The following is a 24,196-nucleotide window of genomic DNA, read 5'->3' as shown; positions in this document are numbered from 1 at the left end:
TCACAGGTGGCCAGAGCGGTGTAATGACCCTCCCGAATAGTCAGACCCGCCACCCACAAAGGGGAGATGTCCCAAGGTTGCGGTGTATATGCTGTGCAGGTGGTGGTGAATAATCACAGACTCCATGGATAACGTTGACTTGCTTTACTATTGCCAAATGTGCAACAGGTGATACAGATGAGCTCGGCTATACACTGATAAAGTTCCTATAAATACTTAAACATAGAACCAGCAGATCTGTGAGATAAGTGCTGAGTAGGATGTAGTAGAGTTAAGGTTGTACTGAGGTAGTAGAGAGGAGGGTGCCATGAGAGTCTCAACCCAAGTCGAAATGTGCTCTGCCGGGAGTTTGGAGTGTATAGAAGAATACTTGTAGAAGAAGAAGAAACAACCTGTGCCTGTGTTTTGACCTTTCCTATAGTCTTCACACCAACTTATGCTCACTAGCGTTGGCTGAACCGTACTATTAGTTGACACAGGCCCCAGACCTTGTTACCTGGGATGAGCAGAGTGCTGAGGGTTTCCTGCTGACACTCGTGCTGTGAGATGGAGTTCATAGACTTTTACAGTAACTTTGCTCCACCTGGATCAGCTCCTAGCTCTTTGGCTCTTTAGTGGATACTGTCCTGCACTGTTGTTTCTCCTAGCCCTCGACGTGGGTTGAGGAGATCTGTTGGCTAATCCTCTCCTGAGAGGTTTAACACTGCATCATACGGGGTATAGGCACTGAGAGAGAAGTTTATAACAGAGCGCTGTCCTGCATACTACCCATGTGGGGTACTGACTAAGACTACTCCGCTTCCTTACGGAGGGGGGGGGGGGACCTGACTTTAATCTTCCATCAGCGCCCACTAAGTGTTCAGCCTCATGTATCCCCTTCCTTATCCAAGATAACTCATTGTGTATCTTATTCAGTTCTTTAAACTGTGACTTTTTCCACATCGAAGCGAACTGATGAAATCCTCCTCAATCTAATTTCTTTTTTAACTGAATTTCAAACTTTTTTTATTTTTAATTTTTACCACGTTTAATTGGATTGCCTTTATTTCCTATCGTGGCAAATCCAGGTGGAAGTGACTGATCTTCTCGTCCCATAAAATCAAAAAATATCTTTTTTTATAATATAAACCATTTGTGCAGCCAGGAAGTAGAATTCAAAGTTTGGCACAGTGATGTCACTTCCTGGATACCATGGTGATGTCACTTCCTGGATAACACGGTGATGTCACTATTTGGATAACATGGTGATGTCACTTCCTGGATAAAACTGGGATGTCACTTCCTGGATAACACAGCGATGTCATTTCCTGGATAACATGGGGATGTCATGACTCTCAGAGCTGTGTGGGCTGTGGCTGCTGGAGAGGAGGATGGCAGGGAGACACTGAGGGACACAGGGCACTGGAGGAACACTGAGCATCTCTCTGCCATCATCCTCTCCAGCAGCCACAGCCCGCACAGCTCTGGGAGTCATGACATCCCCATGTTATCCAGGAAGTGACATCACCGTGTTATCCAGCAAGTGACATCACCTTGTTATCCAGCAAGTGACATCACCGTGTTATCCAGCAAGTGACATCCCCGTGTTATCCAGGCAGTGAAGCCTTGATGCAGTAGTAAGTGCATAAGCCCTTTATAACCATTTCCTGTAATAAGTGTATATTGGGGATTTGTAGAACTCTTGGGGGGCAATGCAATACTTTAATAAAAATTTTCGCTGGACTTCTCCTTTTAACATCTGCGTTAATCAGAGATATGGGTCGGTAAGACTTCGGGCCCAATGGTCCTTTCCCTCTTTAGGTATTACTACAATGACTGCCTCCTTCATAGAGTCAGGTATACACTTTTCAGACTGAGAACAATTTAACACCTCTAGACATTTGCAGTAAAATGAGTCCCTGATTTTTGTCTTTTTAGTAAAGTTTTCTAATGTAATAAGACAGAACAAAATAAAGGAAAGTAGTGAGTAGGAAAGTGAAAGATGTGAGCAGTAATAACCAACAAGTTGCCAAGCTGCAGACATAAGGTTACACAATAAAGGAAATAACAATAAACAAATTTGAGTCCGGCTTCAAGGGTACAGGAGCCGGGCAGGGGAGCTCGGAGCAGGAGCCGGGCAGGGGAGCTCTGAGCAGGAGCCGGGCAGGGGAGCTCTGAGCAGGAGCCGGGCAGGGGAGCTCTGAGCAGGAGCCGGGCAGGGGAGCTCTGAGCAGGAGCCGGGCAGGGGAGCTCTGAGCAGGAGCCGGGCAGGGGAGCTCTGAGCAGGAGCCGGGCAGGGGAGCTCTGAGCAGGAGCCGGCCAGGGGAGCTCGGAGCAGGAGCCGGGCAGGGGAGCTCGGAGCAGGGGAGCTCGGAGCAGGAGCCGGGCAGGGGAGCTCGGAGCAGGGGAGCTCTGAGCAGGAGCCGAGCAGGGGAGATCGGAGCAGGAGCCGGGCAGGGGAGCTCGGAGCAGGGGAGCTCGGAGCAGGAGCCGGGCAGGGGAGCTCGGAGCAGGGGAGCTCTGAGCAGGAGCCGAGCAGGGGAGATCGGAGCAGGAGCCGGGCAGGGGAGCTCGGAGCAGGGGAGCTCTGAGCAGGAGCCGAGCAGGGGAGATCGGAGCAGGAGCCGGGCAGGGGAGCTCGGAGCAGGGGAGCTCTGAGCAGGAGCCGAGCAGGGGAGATCGGAGCAGGAGCCGGGCAGGGGAGCTCGGGGTCCTTTGCTCAGGAGGCTGCATCAGCACAGGTGGGGGAAAAAAGAGCAAGCCCCACCCTGAAGCGAGGATGTGAAAGAGAGGGAAAAGAAAAAAAAAGAAGGGAAGAAAAAAAGAAATATGGAAGAGAGATCAGAGAAGAATAGAGGAGGGAGATTCTCGGATATCTGTCCCAAAACACGTCCCAGGACTCCCAGACTGTGTTAGACTTTTCCATTGTATCGTTGAGGGTAGCCGTGAGAGATTCCATGCTGTGGACGTCCCTGATTCGTGTCAGTAAATCTAGAGAAGACTGAGGAGAGGTGCTCGTCCAATGAAGAGAGATAAGGCACGTAGCAGCTGAGCAGCTGTGAGAATATGGAGGAGCATTCTGGCAGTGTGACTTCTGATGGACCAAGGTGGGACATTAAGAAGGAAGTGTAGGACTTCCGGTTCCGGTGCTGCTAAGTAGAGACGCAGTGTGGAGAGCTCCCGCACACCCGTCATCTCTACATTGGCGTCAAACTCACTGTGACCCTCCTCAACTACACCGGGAGAAGCAGCGAACACCCCTGTGCCGCCCTGCATAGATCGGTACATCCTCCTTAGCACGCAGAAGCTTTTCCTAGCCGACACTGTGGACCCCCCTGCTACGCCACAGCATTCCAAGATGGCGCCGGCGGCACATGCAGCATCACATGCAGGTACAGGGGACAGTGAGGAGGAATTGTTCGGGACCCAGTCGGGCCGCACCTAGGCTGCTGACCCTCCACTAGCCTCAGCTTTACCCCCACTCACTGTGGACTACTATAAACTAGCTGCCGAAGTAGCCATGTGGCTCTCCCCAGATATCCAGAAGGCGGTGGAAGTGGCCATTGTGGCTTCCCTCACCCAGCTCCAGTCGGACTTAACGCAGACCAATGGTAGGGTGGGACAACTTGGAAACATCATTGAACTCCCTCCGGGGATCCAATAATGACTTGCAATGTGAATTGGCCCAGCAGAAGCAGGTAAAAATCCATATTGCGCTCTAAACTGGATGACCTGGAAAACAGGTCCAGGCGCTGGGACTGGGCTACTACTGCAGAGTGGAGAGGGCACATAGGGTGGGAAAATGCGCTTCCAACTCCAGTGCCCAGCGATCCTGCGGGTTTTCCAGGACAACGGATATGTAGACACTTACACCTCGCCCGCCAATGCGGAAGAAGCCCTGCACTCATGGGAGCAATGTGGTCCCCCGTCTCACTGTCCTGCATCGTCCTCACCTGAGAGGGCTACCGACCAGGCTCGAGGGTCACCATTGCCTCCCCGTCAGAATAAGGGAGACGTGTCCCACCGTAACCTCTTGGAAGAAGAACGACACTGCTGACTGTGCCTATAGCCTGTGAGCCTCCTTACCTCAACCTGTGCCTGGGAACCTGGGCTGGACGTCCCATGCACCCAGTCTGGCTACTCTGGTTTACATTATACATGTTCTCTTTCAGAAATTGGACATCGGGGCTGGGACTCTGCTCACAGGGGCAATGCCATTTGGTTTGAGCGTCCCTATATCACTGCTAACCACCGTTGATATCCTTTTTTCTTTTATTCATGCTAAGGGTCGGGTGTTAATCACTTTAGAGATGATGGGTCTCTATGTTGAGCTCTCATAGTAGAAAAAAGTGAAGTTCAGAGCTCAATATCACCACCTGCACTAGTTAGAGCATTAGTGATAGAGCATTTTGTGTGTCAGTTATACTGGTTATACTTAGTGTTGATAACATTACATTGATAGTAGGGCTTTCTATTCTTTTCTCTTTTTTGCTTTAGATTTTTCTTTCTTTCCTTGGCATTGTCTTGTACTGTCTTGTGAGTTCCCCTGTAGTGTCTGTATTGTAGCTCTCCTCCTTGCTGACCTTACTTACTGGGACAATACTTCGTAGACCTTCTGTGAGTGGATAGTCACCAAAATGAGAATTATTTCTTGGAAGGTGAAGGGCTTACTCTCCCCTAACAAAGATCAGCTGTGCTCAGACACCTTAAACGTTTTCGCCCAGACCTCATATTGTTACAGGAGACACATTTTGTTGACAGTGACTTTATCTGCTTACAGAAGTTCTGGGTGGGTAAAGTGGTTGGCTCTCCTGCGAAAGAGGGGAAAGCTGGGGTAGTCATGCTCTTTCACAAGAACTTTTCGGGCACAGTGATTAACACTCAAACTGATGACGAAGGCAGATGAATCCATGTATTGCTTGAAGTGGAGGGAACCCAGTATAGTATATATAACCTCTATGGCCCCAATGGGGAAAACAAAGCGTTCTTTCATGGCATAGAACTATTAATTCAGGCTGATACAGTGTCCCAAAAGATAGTGGGAGGCGACCTCAACACAGTGCTCTCTGTGTCAGAAGACAGGAAAAGCGCTGACATACAAGGGCACGCGCCACGCTCTAGAGATAAACTACTGGGTTCCTTTTTTGACTCCCATCACCCTCATGACCCCTGGCGTCTTATGCATCCGGATAGCAGGAAATTCACCCACTATTCGAATGCCCATAACTGCTGGTTAGTGATAAGCGATTAGGTAAATTATCTTACTCAGATATGCTTGACATGGTAATTTCTTATCACGCCCCTGTACAAATTGACCTCCATGATTCTTTCCCAAAAGGGAACGACTTTTTATGGCGCTTCCCCTCCTACCTCGCCAAGGATGACTGCTTCTTTGAAACCATGAAGGGTTAGTTGATAGTTTGCTGCCAATAATGCGCAACATAGGGACAATCTACCATTATACTGGAGCACAGCGAAAGCTGTTATGAGAGGCAATCTTATCTGTTATGTTTCCTCGCTACGCAAAAAAGTCATCACTTTGCAGAAGCAAGCAAAAAACTGCGCGAAGCATATACTGCATACCTGAACAACTCCACTGGTCCCTTTATGGAGGCATGGAGACAGGCTAAACAGGACTTTGACCTTTGGCTTGATAGGAGGGAAAGAATGCATTGGTCCTATTACCAGAACGAGCTATTCAGGTTCGGCAACAAATCTGGTCGGCTACTCGCTAGATTAGCAAAAGGGAAAACTCCCATATCCCACATAGTGGCACTGCGCTCGGATCAGGGGCACATAGTTTCTGACCAGAAATTGGTAAATACAGTGTTAAAAAACTTTTATACCAACCTATACAGCTCGACCCCCAGGTCTCAAGCAGATAGAGACAAGTTTTTTAGCCACTCTTAGGCTGCCTTCCCTCATGCCAGAGCAATTGGAAGGCTTAAATGCACGTGACGGAACAGGAAGTGAGGGCGACCATAAAAATGCTGCATAATGGCAAGGCCCCAGGCCCGGATGGGTATTCGGGGGAGTTCTATAAGGCCCTCCTGGACTCTAACACCAGTACTTACTGAACTGTTCAATCACATCCTGCATACTGGCTAGCTGCCATCTCACTCCAATATAGCTCACATCAAATTGCTGTTAAAACCTGGCAAGGACCCCCTGGATCCCAACTCATATAGACCCATCTCACTGATGTAAAAATCCTGTCAAAATTGATGGCTGAAAGACTTGGTGTGTACATGGGTGATCTGGTGGGTCCTTCTCAGGTAGGGTTCATAGAAAACAGATCTGCAGTGGCCAACATAAGGAAAGTTCTAACGGTCCTGGATTGGACACGTCTCCACCCCCAGTCAGCCCAGTCTCCTATCCTTTTAGCGCTTGATGCCGAAAAGGCCTTTGATTGATGACTGGGACTGGCTGGGGGAGGTACTGAACAAATTTGGGGTAAAAGGTCAGTTTCGTACCTTCTTGAATGCCATTTACTCTAATCCCAGAGCACGAATACATACCACAGGCTTTGTCCGACCAATTCCAATTGTTCAGGGGCACTCGCCAGGGGTGTCCACTATCGCCTCTCTTATTTGATTTGGCACTGGAGCCCCTGGCGAGATCCTTGGAGGAGACTAGTGAAAATTATTAAGTTAATTTGTTTTCCCTGAGACCCATTGGCATCACAATGTATGGGGTTAAATCGCCCCTGGGAAGAAGCAATTTTAATGAATCATTAGCTTAAAGCTTTAAATCCCCTCCTCCGGATGTATAAATAGGCCCCGCCTCCCCCATTCGTCAGTCAAATAACAAGTACCCAATAAGGGAAGGGAGCCTTGTGATGCCAATGGGTCTCAGGGAAAACAAATTAACTTAATAATTTTCACTTCCCTATCGTCCCATTGGCATCACAATGTATGGGGATCTAGCAAGATATTCCCAAGGGTGGGTTATTCCAGAGCAGCGGCACTGAGCACTGATCTGGCGAAAGCTGTTCTGGCTTCAAACCTAGTGTTTAATCTGTAATGTCTCACAAAAGTGGACAAAGACGACCAGGAAGCAGCCTGGCAAATGTTTTCCAAAGATACGGCAGATCTTTCAGCCCAGCTGGAAGCGACCGCTCTTGTGGAGTGTGCTCTTGTAAATTCAGGAGGAGACTTGTCTGCCGATAAATAGCATGACCCAATTGCATCACAAATCCAACGTGAAATAGAAGGCTTCGAAGCCTTCCCCTTATTTTTGCCAGCAAATAGGATAGGGTTTATTTCTTCTACTCTAGACAAATAAACCCTTATTGTTCTAGAGACATCAAGGAGCGATAGATCAACTTCATCCTGGGAATGGCTTGTTGGGGAAAAAACTGGAAGGACCACTTGGTCGTTTAGATTCACAAATGAAGGCACCTTAGGAAGGAATCCTGGAAGGAATCTAAGGGTCACTTTATCTTCTGCAAAAATAATATAAGGCGGAGAAGATCCAAAAGCTTGAAGCTCTCCAACTCGTTTCGCTGAAGTTACGGCCAATAGCAGAGCACACTTTAAAGGTAAGAAATTTTAGATCTACCTCCTCCAATGGTTCAAAGGGAGGTAGGCAAAGACGTCTTAAAACAAATGACAGGTCCCATGAATCCACTTGTTTAATTAATCTAGGCCTTAACCTTGTTATGGCCTTAACAAAATTTTTTACTTCCAGAGACTGGAACAGTCTACAATTCAAATGTGCTGACAGGGCTGCAATTTGAACTTTGATGGATCCTGGCATCAATCTGGATGGATCCTCTCTCAAATCCCTCTTGAAAAAACTCCAACAATTGTGGAGTGGACGGATTTTCACTATCAATTTGCTTCGTAGAGCACCAAGATTGAAAAATGTTCCATATACGGTCATATGACCTGTTTGTGGCAGTACTACGAGCATGAGCAAGTGTGTTGAGGACTTTCTCAGAGAAATTTTCTGATGCTAATAGTGTCCCCTCAATCTCCAGGCTGTGAGGCTGAGACTGGCTAGGTCCTGGCAAAGATGTTGTCCCTGGGAAATCAGATCCGGATTCAAAGGTAGTCTCCAGAATTCCCCCCTGCTCATGTTCATGAGCAGGGTGAACCAGGCTCTCTTCGGCCAGAATGGCGTAATGATGATCACCGACGCCTGGTCCATCCTGATTTTCGTGAGGACTCTCGGAATCATGGAGATTGGAGGAAAGATATAGGCCAGATGAAAATTCCATTGAATTGACATTGCATCCACGATTGACGGATTGTCTGTCGTATATAGGGAACAGAAGTTCCTCAGTTTGGCATTCTCTGCTGATGCCATAAGATCTATCTGAGGAAGTCCCCATTTCCGGGTCAACTGAATGAACACAGTTCTCGACAGTGACCATTCCCCCGGAACCGTCAATCCTCGACTCAGCCGATCCGCCAGAGTGTTGTGGATGCCTCTGATGTGCATGGCAGTTAATCTGGACACTCTGGGTTCCGCCCATCTGAAGATACATTCCACTTCTCTTAGAAGTAGAGCTGATCTGGTACCTCCCTGCTTGTTGATGTATGCCACACAAGCAGTATTGTCCGTCCTAAACCTCCTGGCCCTCTGAATTAACATTGGAGAGAAATGTAGAAGAGCTAGATATATAGCTCTCAGTTCTCGAACGTTTGAGGGGAGCAATGACTCCTGCCTGTTCCATACTCCCGAAACCATCTTCTCCTTTACATGGGCACCCCAACCTGTGCCTGAAGCATCTGTTGTAATCGTGATCCAGTCTGGTTCTATTATAGAGGCTCCATGTTCTATTTGTCTCCACCATGTTAGAGACTGCCTAGTCTCTGTGGATAACACATGAAGTCTGTCCAGATCTTCTATTCTGCGATTCCATGACTTCAGGACTTCCTGTTGTAGGTACCTCATGTACCACAGTGCTCAAGGTACAGCATCTGCGGCTGAGGAGAGGAGCCCCAAAAATCTCATTAGGGTCTGAAGAGAAGAGGTGGGATGAGGAACTGGGCCCCTCTCTGGATACGAGTCACCCTGGGTGTTGAGAGGAATAGTTTCATTTGTATGGAGTCTATCACGAATCCCAAAAATGTCTTTGTCGTGGACGGGACAAGATCCGACTTTTCCTGATTGATTAGCCAGCCCAGTTGAAGAAGTATGTCCAGGACATAATTCAACTGAGACATCAGAAGAGTCTGAGTCTGGGCCATAATCAACCAGTCGTCTAAGTAGGGAATGATCTTTATTCCCTGTAACCTGAACAGTACCATGACGGCTGAAACAACCTTTGTAAATACAAAGGGGGCTGAAGTTATTCCGAAGGGAAGGACCTTGAACTGAAGGTGCCTTACCTCTCCCTGCAGCTGAGTCGCTATGCGCAGGTATTTCCTGTGCTCTGGCAAAATGGGAACATGGAGATACGCATCTTGTAGATCTATGGATACCATAAAGTCCCCCTGCTGCAGGAGGAGCTTTACTGATTTGATGTTCTCCATGCGAAATTTTTTCTTGGCCATAAATTGATTTAAATACCTTAGATTGATAATGAGTCTCCACTTTCCGGATGCTTTCGGAACGAGAAAAATTGGAGAATACACTCCCAGACCGATCTCTGACTGAGGTACATCTTCTAAGGCTTCGATTTTCAGGAGATGAAGAATTTCTTCTTCTAGAATCGGATGTTTTACTTGACCTAGGTATCTTGATACCAGAAACCTTAGGGGAGGAAGAGGAGACAAAGGAAGTGCATAACCGCAGCGGATAATGCTTAGAATCCAGGTGTCCTTTATTAGATTTTCCCAACTTGACAGAAAATGAGTTAGGCGACCCCCCACAGGTATATCTCTGGAGTCAGAAATCGGGCTTTTTAGAGGAATCCTTATTTTGCTGTTTATCACCTCCTCTCTTGTTATAGTATCTACCCTTGTTTCTGACTTGGTATCTACTTTTACCTCTCTGAGGGGATTTTCCCCTACGAAAGGAACTACGAGGCCTGTAGGAACCACTGGTGGAGGTTAATGGAAGGGATTTCCCTTTCTTGTCGGATAATTCTTCCATTAGTTTGTCCATTTCTGTACCAGGCTGGAACTCCATATTACATAGTTGGAACTTGGAATTTGAGTCGCCCGCCCAAGGTTTTAACCAAAGGGCTCGGCGACCCGCCGTAGATAAAGCCATAGACTTTGAGGCTAGCCTTGTCCCTTGTGATGCAGCATCACAGAGAAAGTCAATAGCCATATTAATTTTTTTAAAAGAACGTAGGACCTTGTCCCTGTTCATACCGGCTTCCAGGTTTTCCTGGACTTTAGCCAACCACCTTCTAAGGCTGCGAGATACTTCAAAGGAGGATATAGCAACTGCCCCTTGGGCTGCTGCCGCTGTATAAGACCTTTTAAAGGCCACCTCCACCCTCCTGTCCATAGGATCCTTAAGATTAGATCCATCCTCTGCTGGCAAGACAGTATTTTTGGACAGTTTTGCGATAGCAGTATCAACCTTAGGGGTTCATTCCATTCCTTAGTTTGGTCCTCATTGAGGACGTATAAGGTTTTAAACTTTTTGCTCAAGACCGGAGCTTTTTCCGTTTTTTTCCACTCAGCTTGAAGCATCGCCATTGATGTTTCTCCTACAGAAAAAGCCCTAGGCTTTTTTGTAGGAGAGGCACCTCCTTCCTCAGGGTGAATTTCGGCCAGCACGGCCCTACGCAATTTATAGATACTATCCATAGGAAAATAACTTTTGAATGTTTCCTTCTCATCTTCAGATGGAGATGAAGACTCCGAAGAGGAAGAAGACTTTATCTCATCAATCACCGTAAATGCGGAACCCTAAAGCAGAAAGGGGTGGCTTTAGCTGAGGAGCAAACAATAAAAACCCCGCCCTTTAAATAATATTTACAGGCTGGGAGATAGAGGGAGAAATGCTGCTTTTGGATTTCTTTCTGTGAGAAGAATGCTGTGATTCTCTACTAGAGAAAGCTTTCTCTACATAATCCTTTACCCAAACCACCACATCCTGAACATCAGGCTCTTCAGTGTTTTTTGGGCGACAAGAAGCACAACGAACTGTAATATATGTAACGTGTAAGTGTGTATATAATATATATATATAAAGGAACCTTATCTTGCTAGAAGGTTACATGCGTACGGTATTCATATCCATCAGGTAATGGAGTTTCACATTCGGCACATATAAAATGTTTGCGCTTAGAGGCTTTCTTCCCAGAAGGACTGGTCTCCATAGCTGACATCTAAAATATATATAAGTCTTACTTATATATATAACACAGTACTCCAAATATATATATATACACACGTATGCACCCATTATAACAGGCCTTGCCTGTATAAGATGCAGTGAACAGAAACAGTCACTAGATGGCAGCAAAGTACAATATCACAGCATGACTCACCGTGGAGATGATAGGCAGATTCACTACAACAAATGCGAGGAGCTCAGCAATAGCAGACCTTCCACTTGGACTCACTAAGAGGAGTGAACTATCCGGACCTGGGGCCTAACTTTACTCCGGCGCGAAGGCCGACGGCCGTGACGTCCTCACGCCGCGCCGCCATGATGCGGCGGACAACGTGATGACGCGAACCCGGAATAACGGGCCGTGAACCTCAAGGCCGCAAACGCCGTGCGGCTCACCTCTAATCTGCACCGAGGCCAGAAGGCACAGAACGGAGCAGACTACTTCGATTTCACCTAAGGGAAAAAGATTAGAAGGTAGGAGGGAACAAGGTCCCCTGGGGCTATACAGAGCAAAGAAAAAAAGACTGACGAATGGGGGAGGCGGAGCCTAATTATACATCCGGAGGAGGGGATTAAAAGCTTTAAGCTAATGATTCATTAAAATTCCTTCGTCCCAGGGGCTCGCAGGGGCGATTTAACCCCATACATTGTGATGCCAATGGGACGATAGGGAAGTATCTATAAAGGGATCGTGGTGGGGCATGAAATAAAACTCACCCTTTTTGCAGATGACGCCTTATTGTTTTTAGCCGATCCCAAGGCTCATTTAGGGCCGCTGATGACTTTCATAGGCTCCATCTCAGGATATCGCATCAACTCCACAAAGAGTGAGATCTTGGAACTGGGGAAAAAGGTATCCACACACATATGGGTCTCACAGGGACTAGGCCTTCACTCTGTGAAACCGTATTTAACGTACTTGGGCATAAAAATTGGGAAGGAACCTAGCTCTTTATACACTCTAAACTATCCGCCACTTCTAGACAAAATAATTGGGGAACTGCGAAGATGGATCCATCTGCCTTTGTCCTTCATGGGGCGTTGCCACCTCATAAAAATGATGAGTTTCTCCAAGCTCCTATACCCCATGCAGACAGTCCCCATCCTGCGGAAACACTCTGATGTCCGTCGCCTCAACACTGAATTTACAAAATTTATACGGCAAGGAAAGAAGCCCCGAATTGCATTGCAAAAGCTAATGCTCCACCGAATGGTTGGGGGGGGGGGGGGGGGGGGGGGGCTATAATCTAACTTGCCAATTTAGACATGTATTTGACTGGATACATGCCACCAGTCAGTTTTCAAACACACAACTGGAACCTGGAGCCTGCTGGCATGTCTCCATTCAAAGGTGGCTTCTCTCCCTATAAAGAGATCCCTGGTCATTAGGGACACCGTCATTGCCTGGAGGGAAATTAGAAAGCTCTTTAACCTTCCCTACTTAATAACCAAAAACCTCCCACTGTGGGATCACCCCAATTTCCCCCAAGGTAGAGAGGACGACCGTCAGTATGCAATATGGAGGGACAAAGGCATCACTACCGCAGGGCATCTTATGAATACCTCGGAAAAGAGGTAGATGACTTCCACTGAAATTCATGATACATATGACTCCAAATTTTGAAAGTATCTTCTTTCTGTAAAAGCAGGTTAAGGAATGTAGCGAGGGAAGCAGTCACTACCACTTTTTGGCCTAGACAGATCTCATTGTCGGCACTGTATGGAACATTACGTACAGATTTCTTGAAAATATCTGCCCCCACTGATTTTTCCAAATGGATTGATATTGTGCATGATCCTGATATTGGTGACAAAATTAGGCAGGGGTTGCAGAAAGTCAGAGCATGTTTGGTTAATGAGAGATGGAGGGAGACCTGTTTTAGAATAATCCATCAAGCAGTTTATGGTTTCAACTTCCCAGCCTCTCCACATTTCCCAGACCGCATTACCGCATGCCCCAAATGTAATGTGAGTGCCACTGACCTTTGGCATGGACTATGGTCCTGCCCAAAATCACAAGAGTATTGGCAGCAAATTATATTGTACGTAAATACTCACTGGAAAATTGGGCTGAAGGCTGAACCACAGGCCATGATTTTCCATTCTATTGACCCCGCAGAAGGGGCGAGTGCCCGGTGACTAGTAAGAGGCTTCTGCTCAACCACTGGCTCCAACCAGATATCCCATCTACCATTGAACTGGTTAATCAGATCAAAACCCTACTGGGGTGGAAACGGAGCGACATAAGGAAAAAGGTACCGCAGTCTTCTTTAAAAAGTGGAGGACGTTTATTCAGAACCATTACTCGACCGCAGAGACCCATGATATAATGAGGCCGTTCAGCTACACTACATGGTACCTGAAGGCAGATCTTGCGGGATTTTTAGGCCCATTACGCTTGCCTCCCCGTAGATCCGCACGGGACGCAAGCGCTATTCATGTGCCGACCCCTCCAGACCCTGATTGAGTGTAAGCAGGAGGACTCGGGGCGCTCTCATAGGAGTGACGGTAAATGTTCCTGATAGAATCTGTGATAACCTTTATCAGGATACCTGGCCATGCATAGGAGGTTAGCTCCCCCCTTTACCTCATTCCTTATGTACTTCTCCTGTACCCACTCCCCCCCCTTCCTTATGTGTACTTACCCACTCTATGTGAAATGTACTTCAAATATGGAGCCTTTCTTACCATGGCACTTCTGATGCAGGCCCTTGAGCCCTAACTCGCCCATGTTGGCCTGTTAAATATGCACCAGCCATTTGAAAGGAGCAAATCGTGTGGACTTGGCATGTTCCCTTTGGAAAATTGCTTTCTATAGTGTATGAAACACTTGTTTGTTTGTTACGTATATCAAAAATGGCAAAAATCTTATAAAAATATATATTTTTTAAAAACAAGGAAGTGTAGTTGGGTCATAGGGACCTGTATATCAAGGACATCTTGTATAGTATTTCGGACTAATATGGGGTAATTAGGGGGCATTCCCAAAATCTGTGAAACAACGTACCGGGGCGGAGTGGCACCTACCGGGGAGTGTGTGCTTACCAGCGCATGATTAGTTTGTATTGCGCTTCCTTGTACTCGGTGCATATAGAGGATGTGGCTGCTGCCTTTCGCCAGATCACCTGCTACAGGGGGCCATAAGGGGCCCGATCACCAGGCCCTGGGGGAGGGGTGTCCGCTGGAAAAAGCATGCAGTAAATATCTGAGATTAGTCCCTTAGAGGACACACCCTGTAAGCTGCAAAGCTCAAACTGGTTAGGGCGAGGGCAGGTCAACGAGACCAAGCGGGCTCCACAAATGTTTTATGGGAACAAAGGGACACCCAAGAAGGGACGGTGCACAAGTGTGCAGCAAAATTGTATCGGGAAATATCTGGTAGAGAGAGATCGCCCCTATGAAGCGGTGAGGTAAGGACTGATGGGGGATTCTGGGGCCTCCCTGCTTCCAAAGAAATGTGAAGAAAAGGGCTTGGATACATGTCCAAGATTTTTCTATAGGCTTCAATAGGTCTTCCGTGGCCAGAACCCCACCGTCCCACATCTCCAATACCACCTCAGTTCACTGCGTGTAATTGGTCCCTCTAGTCCTAGTCTCTGGTCTTCTGTAAGACTGGGTAGGGGAGTATCATTAGGAAAACCCAGAATATCCTCCTCCCTGTATCTTACTTCTGAAGTGTAGAGTCTGGTTGACGTCTTGGTGATGTCCCTTCTCTCACCATCTCTTATAGCAGACGTTCCATTTCTCCCTTGTTGTTGGCTCATCAGTTGGGACAGATAGCAGAACTGAATCTATATGGGACATCCCCTTATGTGTCTTATTTATACAAGAATATTCCTGCCGGTCTCCATTCACCCCTCTCCAAATGTCCCACCAGCCCAACTCCAAAGCTACCAACAATCCCTGTCCTCCCATCCAACCTTAATCGATCGGCGGGATCGTCAAATACCTCGATAAAGTCTCCTATTATATATTTGTACCAGTATAAGATCACACAGGAGCTCTCTATATACCAGTATAAGATCACACAGGAGCTCACTATATACCAGTATAAGATCACACAGGAGCTCGCTATATACCAGTATAAGATCACACAGGAGCTCACTATATACCAGTATAAGATCACACAGGAGCTCACTATATACCAGTATAAGATCACACAGGAGCTCTCTGTATACCAGTATAAGATCACACAGGAGCTCGCCATATACCACATGTATTCAGAACCCAATAACCAGGGGACACAGAAGTAATAACCAGTCATGGTGACTAAAAAACTCCTGAATATCCCTCACTAGTAATATCACCACCCTGACAGGGTCTGACCACATCCTCCTCAGCTGCTACTTATACTGCTTTACCCCACCCCTTCTTGTCACATGGTGTCACTGCTGAGCTCCGCCCCCACATGTACTGATCACATGACTGTGACATCATCACAGGTCCTACACCTCCAGCATCTACCAGATACAGAGCAGCGGGGTGTTACATTGTGTTACTATCAGTGTGTGACCCCAGCAGTAAGGTAAGCTTACAGGAGAAGGGGTGTTACATTGTGTTACTATCAGTGTGTGACCCCAGCAGTAAGGTAAGCTTACAGGAGGAGGGATGTTACATTGTGTTACTATCAGTGTGTGACCCCAGCAGTAAGGTAAGCTTACAGGAGGAGGGATGTTACATTGTGTTACTATCAGTGTGTGACCCCCCAGCAGTAAGGTAAGCTTACAGGAGGAGGGATGTTACATTGTGTTACTATCAGTGTGACCCCCCCAGCAGTAAGGTAAGCTTACAGGAGGAGGGATGTTACATTGTGTTACTATCAGTGTGTGACCCCCCAGCAGTAAGGTAAGCTTACAGGAGGAGGGATGTTACATTGTGTTACTATCAGTGTGACCCCCCAGCAGTAAGGTAAGCTTACAGGAGGAGGGATGTTACATTGTGTTACTATCAGTGTGACCCCCCAGCAGTAAGGTAAGCTTACAGGAGGAGGGATGTTACATTGTGTTACTATCAGTGTGACCCCAGCAGTAAGGTAAGCTTACAGGAGGAGGGGTGTTACATTGTGTTACTATCAGTGTGTGACCCCCCCAGCAGTAAGGTAAGCTTACAGGAGGAGGGGTGTTACATTGTGTTACTATCAGTGTGTGACCCCAGCAGTAAGGTAAGCTTACAGGAAGAGGGATGTTACATTGTGTTACTATCAGTGTGACCCCAGCAGTAAGGTAAGCTTACAGGAGGAGGGGTGTTACATTGTGTTACTATCAGTGTGTGACCCCAGCAGTAAGGTAAGCTTACAGGAGAAGGGGTGTTACATTGTGTTACTATCAGTGTGTGACCCCAGCAGTAAGGTAAGCTTACAGGAGGAGGGATGTTACATTGTGTTACTATCAGTGTGTGACCCCAGCAGTAAGGTAAGCTTACAGGAGGAGGGATGTTACATTGTGTTACTATCAGTGTGTGACCCCCCAGCAGTAAGGTAAGCTTACAGGAGGAGGGATGTTACATTGTGTTACTATCAGTGTGACCCCCCCAGCAGTAAGGTAAGCTTACAGGAGGAGGGATGTTACATTGTGTTACTATCAGTGTGTGACCCCCCAGCAGTAAGGTAAGCTTACAGGAGGAGGGATGTTACATTGTGTTACTATGAGTGTGTGACCCCAGCAGTAAGGTAAGCTTACAGGAGGAGGGGTGTTACATTGTGTTACTATCAGTGTGACCCCCCAGCAGTAAGGTAAGCTTACAGGAGGAGGGATGTTACATTGTGTTACTATCAGTGTGTGACCCCAGCAGTAAGGTAAGCTTACAGGAGGAGGGATGTTACATTGTGTTACTATCAGTGTGTGACCCCAGCAGTAAGGTAAGCTTACAGGAGAAGGGATGTTACATTGTGTTACTATCAGTGTGACCCCAGCAGTAAGGTAAGCTTACAGGAGGAGGGATGTTACATTGTGTTACTATCAGTGTGTGACCCCAGCAGTAAGGTAAGCTTACAGGAGGAGGGGTGTTACATTGTGTTACTATCAGTGTGTGACCCCAGCAGTAAGGTAAGCTTACAGGAGGAGGGATGTTACATTGTGTTACTATCAGTGTGTGACCCCAGCAGTAAGGTAAGCTTACAGGAGGAGGGATGTTACATTGTGTTACTATCAGTGTGTGACCCCCCCCCCAGCAGTAAGGTAAGCTTACAGGAGGAGGGATGTTACATTGTGTTACTATCAGTGTGTGACCCCAGCAGTAAGGTAAGCTTACAGGAGGAGGGATGTTACATTGTGTTACTATCAGTGTGACCCCCCAGCAGTAAGGTAAGCTTACAGGAGGAGGAATGTTACATTGTGTTACTATCAGTGTGACCCCCCAGCAGTAAGGTAAGCTTACAGGAGGAGGGATGTTACATTGTGTTACTATCAGTATGTGACCCCCCCCAGCAGTAAGGTAAGCTTACAGGAGGAGGGGTGTTACATTGTGTTACTATCAGTGTGACCCCAGCAGTAAGGTAAGCTTACAGGAGGAGGGGTGTTACATTGTGTTACTATCAGTGTGACCCCAGCAGTAAGGTAAGCTTACAGGAGGAGGAATGTTACATTGTGTTACTATCAGTGTGACCCCAGCAGTAAGGTAAGCTTACAGGAGGAGGGATGTTACATTGTGTTACTATCAGTGTGTGACCCCCAACAGTAAGGTAAGCTTACAGGAGGAGGGATGTTACATTGTGTTACTATCAGTGTGTGACCCCAGCAGTAAGGTAAGCTTACAGGAGGAGGGATGTTACGTTGTGTTACTATCAGTGTGACCCCAGCAGTAAGGTAAGCTTACAGGAGGAGGGATGTTACATTGTGTTACTATCAGTGTGTGACCCCCCAGCAGTAAGGTAAGCTTACAGGAGGAGGGATTTTACATTGTGTTACTATCAGTGTGTGACCCCAGCAGTAAGGTAAGCTTACAGGAGGAGGGATGTTACATTGTGTTACTATCAGTGTGTGACCCCAGCAGTAAGGTAAGCTTACAGGAGGAGGGATGTTACATTGTGTTACTATCAGTGTGTGACCCCAGCAGTAAGGTAAGCTTACAGGAGGAGGGATGTTACATTGTGTTACTATCAGTGTGTGACCCCAGCAGTAAGGTAAGCTTACAGGAGGAGGGATGTTACATTGTGTTACTATCAGTGTGTGACCCCAGCATTAAGGTAAGCTTACAGGAGGAGGGATGTTACATTGTGTTACTATCAGTGTGTGACACCCCAGCATTAAGGTAAGCTTACAGGAGGAGGGATGTTACATTGTGTTACTATCAGTGTGTGACCCCCCAGCAGTAAGGTAAGCTTACAGGAGGAGGGGTGTTACATTGTGTTACTATCAGTGTGACCCCAGCAGTAAGGTAAGCTTACAGGAGGAGGGGTGTTACATTGTGTTACTATCAGTGTGACCCCCCAGCAGTAAGGTAAGCTTACAGGAGGAGGGGTGTTACATTGTGTTACTATCAGTGTGTGACCCCAGCAGTAAGGTAAGCTTACAGGAGGAGGGATGTTACATTGTGTTACTATCAGTGTGACCCCCCCCCCAGCAGTAAGGTAAGCTTACAGGAGGAGGGATGTTACATTGTGTTACTATCAGTGTGTGACCCCCCCAGCAGTAAGGTAAGCTTACAGGAGGAGGGATGTTACATTGTGTGATCATTGTGTGTGTCAGGTTCCTATAAGGTGTCAGGATGTGGCCGTCTATTTCTCCATGGAGGAGTGGGAGTATGTAGAAGGACACAAGGATCTGTACCGGGGGGAGCAGCCGCTCATGATGGAGGATCAACCGCCAGGTGATAGATGTCCCCGTCCTCTTGATTCTCTGGAATGTCCTGGGAGTAATCAGGTAGGGGGCGTTTATGTATAATATAAGATTATAAAATGCTTTAACCCAGGATAAATTTGCATCTTTTTTTTCTCTCTAGGGAGAAGATTTGATTTATATTAAGGTTGAGGTTAAAGATGAAGCAGAAGAGGAGATGGATCAGCAGTGTAAGGACGGGGAGATGTCATTTTATGTAAAAGTAAAACCTATATTGAGGTTCTCAACTCCTGTGTGTTCCCTACAGATGGAGGCAGTGACAGGAATCCACCAGAGAGGTGTCCCCGTCCTCTGTATTCCCAGGACTGTCCAGAGGGAAATGTCCCAGCAGACAATCAGCAGGTAGATGAGGCTGATGCTATAGCACTATATCTCTATAGCGCCCCCCGGTGCTGGTGGTTGTTGCTCCTGCACTCATAGATGTGATGAGGCTGATAGATACATGTTGCTGGTTTCTTATGTTGATGTGTTAGATTTTCCCTCCTGTCTGCTGGATTGTACTGAATTGTTCTCTATGTCCCATCAGGGGGGAGATCAGGTGACTAATATTAAAGTGGAGGATGAAGCAGAAGAAGAGAGGATGAGGGGCGATCCCCCGTGTATGAGTGAGGTGAAGGAGGAGGAGACGCCGGGAGCTGCTATACCAGGTAGGGGAGGATGGGGTTATACAGGGATATAAGGGGGGGCTCCACCTTACAGCTACATTACAGTAACCCCCCCCCCTGTGTATATATGTATAGTGCAGTATAGTGAGGGGGGGCAGGGATATAAGGGGGGGCTCCACCTTACAGCTACATTACAGTAACCCCCCCCCCCCGTGTATATATGTATAGTGCAGTATAGTGAGGGGGGGTGGGCAGGGATATAAGGGGGGGCTCCACCTTACAGCTACATTACAGTAAACCCCCCCCCTGTGTATATATGTATAGTGCAGTATAGTGAGGGGGGGGCAGGGATATAAGGGGGGGCTCCACCTTACAGCTACATTACAGTAACACCCCCCCCCCTGTGTATATATGTATAGTGCAGTATAGTGAGGGGGGGCACAGGGATATAAGGGGGGGCTCCACCTTACAGCTACACTACAGTAACACTCCCCCCCCCCCCCTGTGTATATATGTATAGTGCAGTATAGTGAGGGGGGGGGCACAGGGATATAAGGGGGGGCTCCACCTTACAGCTACATTACAGTAACCCCCCCCCCCTGTGTATATATGTATAGTGCAGTATAGTGAGGGGGGGCACAGGGATATAAGGGGGGGCTCCACCTTACAGCTACATTACAGTAACACCCCCCCCCCCACCCCCCCCTGTGTATATATGTATAGTGCAGTATAGTGGGGGGGGGGGGGGGTTACAGGGATATAAGGGGGGGCTCCACCTTACAGCTACATTACAGTAACACTTCGGGGCTCCCCCCTCCTGTTTTGTAATGTGCTTACCAGGAGGGAGAAGCGTTACCGGAGTGATCTCAGCTGTATTGGAGCGATAATGAATGATGGTGCCGGGAGTTCTGATTCCCGGTCCATAGCACATCTTCCATGCACGGACCGTAACTACAGAACATGTGACCGCCTCCTTAAGGTTCTTAATAACCTGAGGGAAGATGTAATTTCTTATAAATAAGACTCTCTACTTTGTGGTTTGGTTTTCTTACAGGAATTTCCAGGGAGGGAGACTCCATGTTATCATTACATTATGTGGTAGAAGCTGGCGGTGCGGAGCAGCGCTCCTCAGGAGAAGCCCTCCTCCCCCTTACTGTACATCCAGGACGTCACACTACAGATCTATCTTATAATCCTCCTGACCATGAGGAACCTTCTCCTGACCAGCAACGGGTTACTACAAGTAGTCATGAGAAAGAGCACAAAAAGTTTAAATGTGATGAATGTGGAAAGCGTTTTACAGCCAAGTCAAGTCTTCTTACACACAGAAGAATTCACACAGGGGAGAAGCTGCATTCATGTTCAGTGTGTGGGAAATGCTTTACAGGTAAATCAAATCTTGTTGTCCATGAGAGAATTCACACAGGAGAGAAGCCCTATTCATGTTCGGAATGTGGGAAATGTTTTGCAAACAAATCGACACTAGTTATACACGAGACGATTCACACAGGAGAGAAACCGTATTCCTGTTCAGAATGTGGAAAACGTTTTTCATATAAATCATATCTTACTATGCATGAGAGAATACATACTGGGGAGAAGACATATTCATGTAAAGAGTGTGGGAAAAGTTTTGTTAACAAGTCCACTCTTGCTATTCATAATAGAAGTCACACAGGAGAGAAACCGTATTCATGTTCAGAATGTGGGAAATGTTTTTCTTATAAATCATATCTTGTTACCCATGAGAGAATTCACACTGGAGAAAATTCATATTCATGTTCAGTATGTGGGAGGTGTTTTAAAAACGCATCAAATCTTTCTAGACATGAGACTATTCACTCGGGTACAAAGCCATATTCATGTTCCGAATGTGGAAAATGTTTCACAAATAAATCAGGTCTAGTTAAACATGAAAAATGTCACACAGGAGAGAAGCCATATTCATGTTCAGAATGTGGGAAATGGTTTACAAATAAACGAAATCTTGTTACACATGAGAGAAGTCACACAGGAGAAAAGCCATTTACATGTTCAGAATGTGGAAAATCTTTTATTACTAAAGTTACATTAAAGAATCATCAGAGAATTCACACAGAAGATAAGCCATTTTTCTGTTCAGAATGTGGGAAATCTTTCATTACTAACAGCAAGCTAAGAAATCATCAGAGAGTTCATACCGGAGAGAAACCTTATTCATGTTCAGACTGTGGCAAATGTTTCATTACTAATGGCAAGCTAAGGAATCATCAGAGAATTCACACCGGTGAGCGCCCATATTCATGTTCAGAATGTGGCAAATGTTTTATTACTAAGGACAAACTAAAGAATCACCACAGAATTCACACTGGAGAGAAACCCCATTCATGTTCAGAATGTAAAAAATGTTTCATTACTAAAGAGAAACTAAAGAATCACCAGAGAAGTCACACAAGGAAAAATACATTTTGATTTTTTAGTTCAAAAATATTTTAAAATGGTTTGAAACTCTCCAGAGAATATAAAGAGAAAACAATGTTTTTGTTTAAAGTGTGAGAAATGTTCTACAGTGAAAAAAGATTTTAAACACGTCTGGCTTTTATTTTTATTTTTTTTAGACCAAAACCACATAAACAATTTATTGACAATGTTTTCTATCATGTGCATAGTAAAGCAGTGATATCCCAATACCTTAAAGGGATTGTCCGGAAAGCAGAAGTTTGCTGAAGCCTTCACTTCCTGTGATTCCATGTGACTGAATATGCCTGTATAGGGGGCAGGTGTATACCCCAATATCTTCCCAATGTTACCGATATTTACACCAGCCCCCTCCACATCTCAGATGGGTTACTTACAAAATGTGATATTGCCCAAAGTGTGAACCGAGGAGCCGAAGACTTCAGCCATCTTCTGCTCCCCAGAATATCTCTTTAAAAAAATAAACATAGAAAGTTGTGGCCACCATATGCAAATAACTTGCAAATGGTCAAGTGGGCGGCCCCTCCTTAGAACTAGTCACTTAGTCCGGGCTCTGATAACAGCAGGGACAGTGAGCAGCAGGGACAGTGAGCAGTCACCATGTACCTTCCTATTACTGGATGAGGAAGAGAAGCAGCAGCAGGGACAGTGAGCAGTCACCATGTACCTTCCTATTACTGGATGAGGAAGAGAAGCAGCAGCAGGGACAGTGAGCAGTCACCATGTACCTTCCTATTAGTGGATGAGGAGAAGCAGCAGGGACAGTGAGCAGTCACCATGTACCTTCCTATTACTGGATGAGGAAGAGAAGCAGCAGCAGGGACAGTGAGCAGTCACCATGTACCTTCCTATTACTGGATGAGGAGAAGCAGCAGGGACAGTGAGCAGTCACCATGTACCTTCCTATTACTGGATGAGGAGCAGCAGCAGGGACAGTGAGCAGTCACCATGTACCTTCCTATTACTGGATGAGGAGAAGCAGCAGGGACAGTGAGCAGTCACCATGTACCTTCCTATTACTGGATGAGGAAGAGAATCAGCAGGGACAGTGAGCAGTCACCATGTACCTTCCTATTACTGGATGAGGAGAAGCAGCAGGGACAGTGAGCAGTCACCATGTACCTTCCTATTACTGGATGAGGAGAAGCAGCAGCAGGGACAGTGAGCAGTCACCATGTACCTTCCTATTACTGGATGAGGAAGAGGAGCAGCAGCAGGGACAGTGAGCAGTCACCATGTACCTTCCTATTACTGGATGTGGAGAAGCAGCAGGGACAGTGAGCAGTCACCATGTACCTTCCTATTACTGGATGAGGAGAAGCAGCAGGGACAGTGAGCAGTCACCATGTACCTTCCTATTACTGGATGAGGAGAAGCAGCAGGGACAGTGAGCAGTCACCATGTACCTTCCTATTACTGGATGAGGAGAAGCAGCAGGGACAGTGAGCAGTCACCATGTACCTTCCTATTACTGGATGAGAAGCAGCAGCAGGGACAGTGAGCAGTCACCATGTACCTTCCTATTACTGGATGAGAAGCAGCAGCAGGGACAGTGAGCAGTCACCATGTACCTTCCTATTACTGGATGAGGAAGAGAAGCAGCAGGGACAGTGAGCAGTCACCATGTACCTTCCTATTACTGGATGAGGAGAAGCAGCAGCAGGGACAGTGAGCAGTCACCATGTACCTTCCTATTACTGGATGAGGAGAAGCAGCAGGGACAGTGAGCAGTCACCATGTACCTTCCTATTACTGGATGAGGAGAAGCAGCAGGGACAGTGAGCAGTCACCATGTACCTTCCTATTACTGGATGAGGAGAAGCAGCAGCAGGGACAGTGAGCAGTCACCATGTACCTTCCTATTACTGGATGAGGAGAAGCAGCAGCAGGGACAGTGAGCAGTCACCATGTACCTTCCTATTACTGGATGAGGAAGAGAAGCAGCAGCAGGGACAGTGAGCAGTCACCATGTACCTTCCTATTACTGGATGAGGAGAAGCAGCAGGGACAGTGAGCAGTCACCATGTACCTTCCTATTACTGGATGAGGAGAAGCAGCAGGGACAGTGAGCAGTCA

General features: G+C 46.9%; 1 protein-coding gene and 1 pseudogene across 1 annotated transcript in view; both read left to right on the top strand.

Annotated features, from left to right (window-relative positions):
* The window catches only part of LOC138797121 (zinc finger protein 850-like), a 141,544-nt pseudogene extending 119,294 nt beyond the window's left edge, over positions 1–22,250 (top strand).
* LOC138797152 (zinc finger protein 84-like) overlaps positions 1–24,196 on the top strand; it is an 863,099-nt gene that overhangs the window by 447,023 nt on the left and 391,880 nt on the right. The gene's annotated exons all lie outside the window — the stretch shown is intronic.

The sequence above is a fragment of the Dendropsophus ebraccatus genome, chromosome 7 (assembly GCF_027789765.1).
Source record: "Dendropsophus ebraccatus isolate aDenEbr1 chromosome 7, aDenEbr1.pat, whole genome shotgun sequence".
Lineage (NCBI taxonomy): Eukaryota > Metazoa > Chordata > Amphibia > Anura > Hylidae > Dendropsophus > Dendropsophus ebraccatus.
Note: the sequence above shows the minus strand (reverse complement) of the source record. Positions and strands in the feature narration are given on the sequence as shown.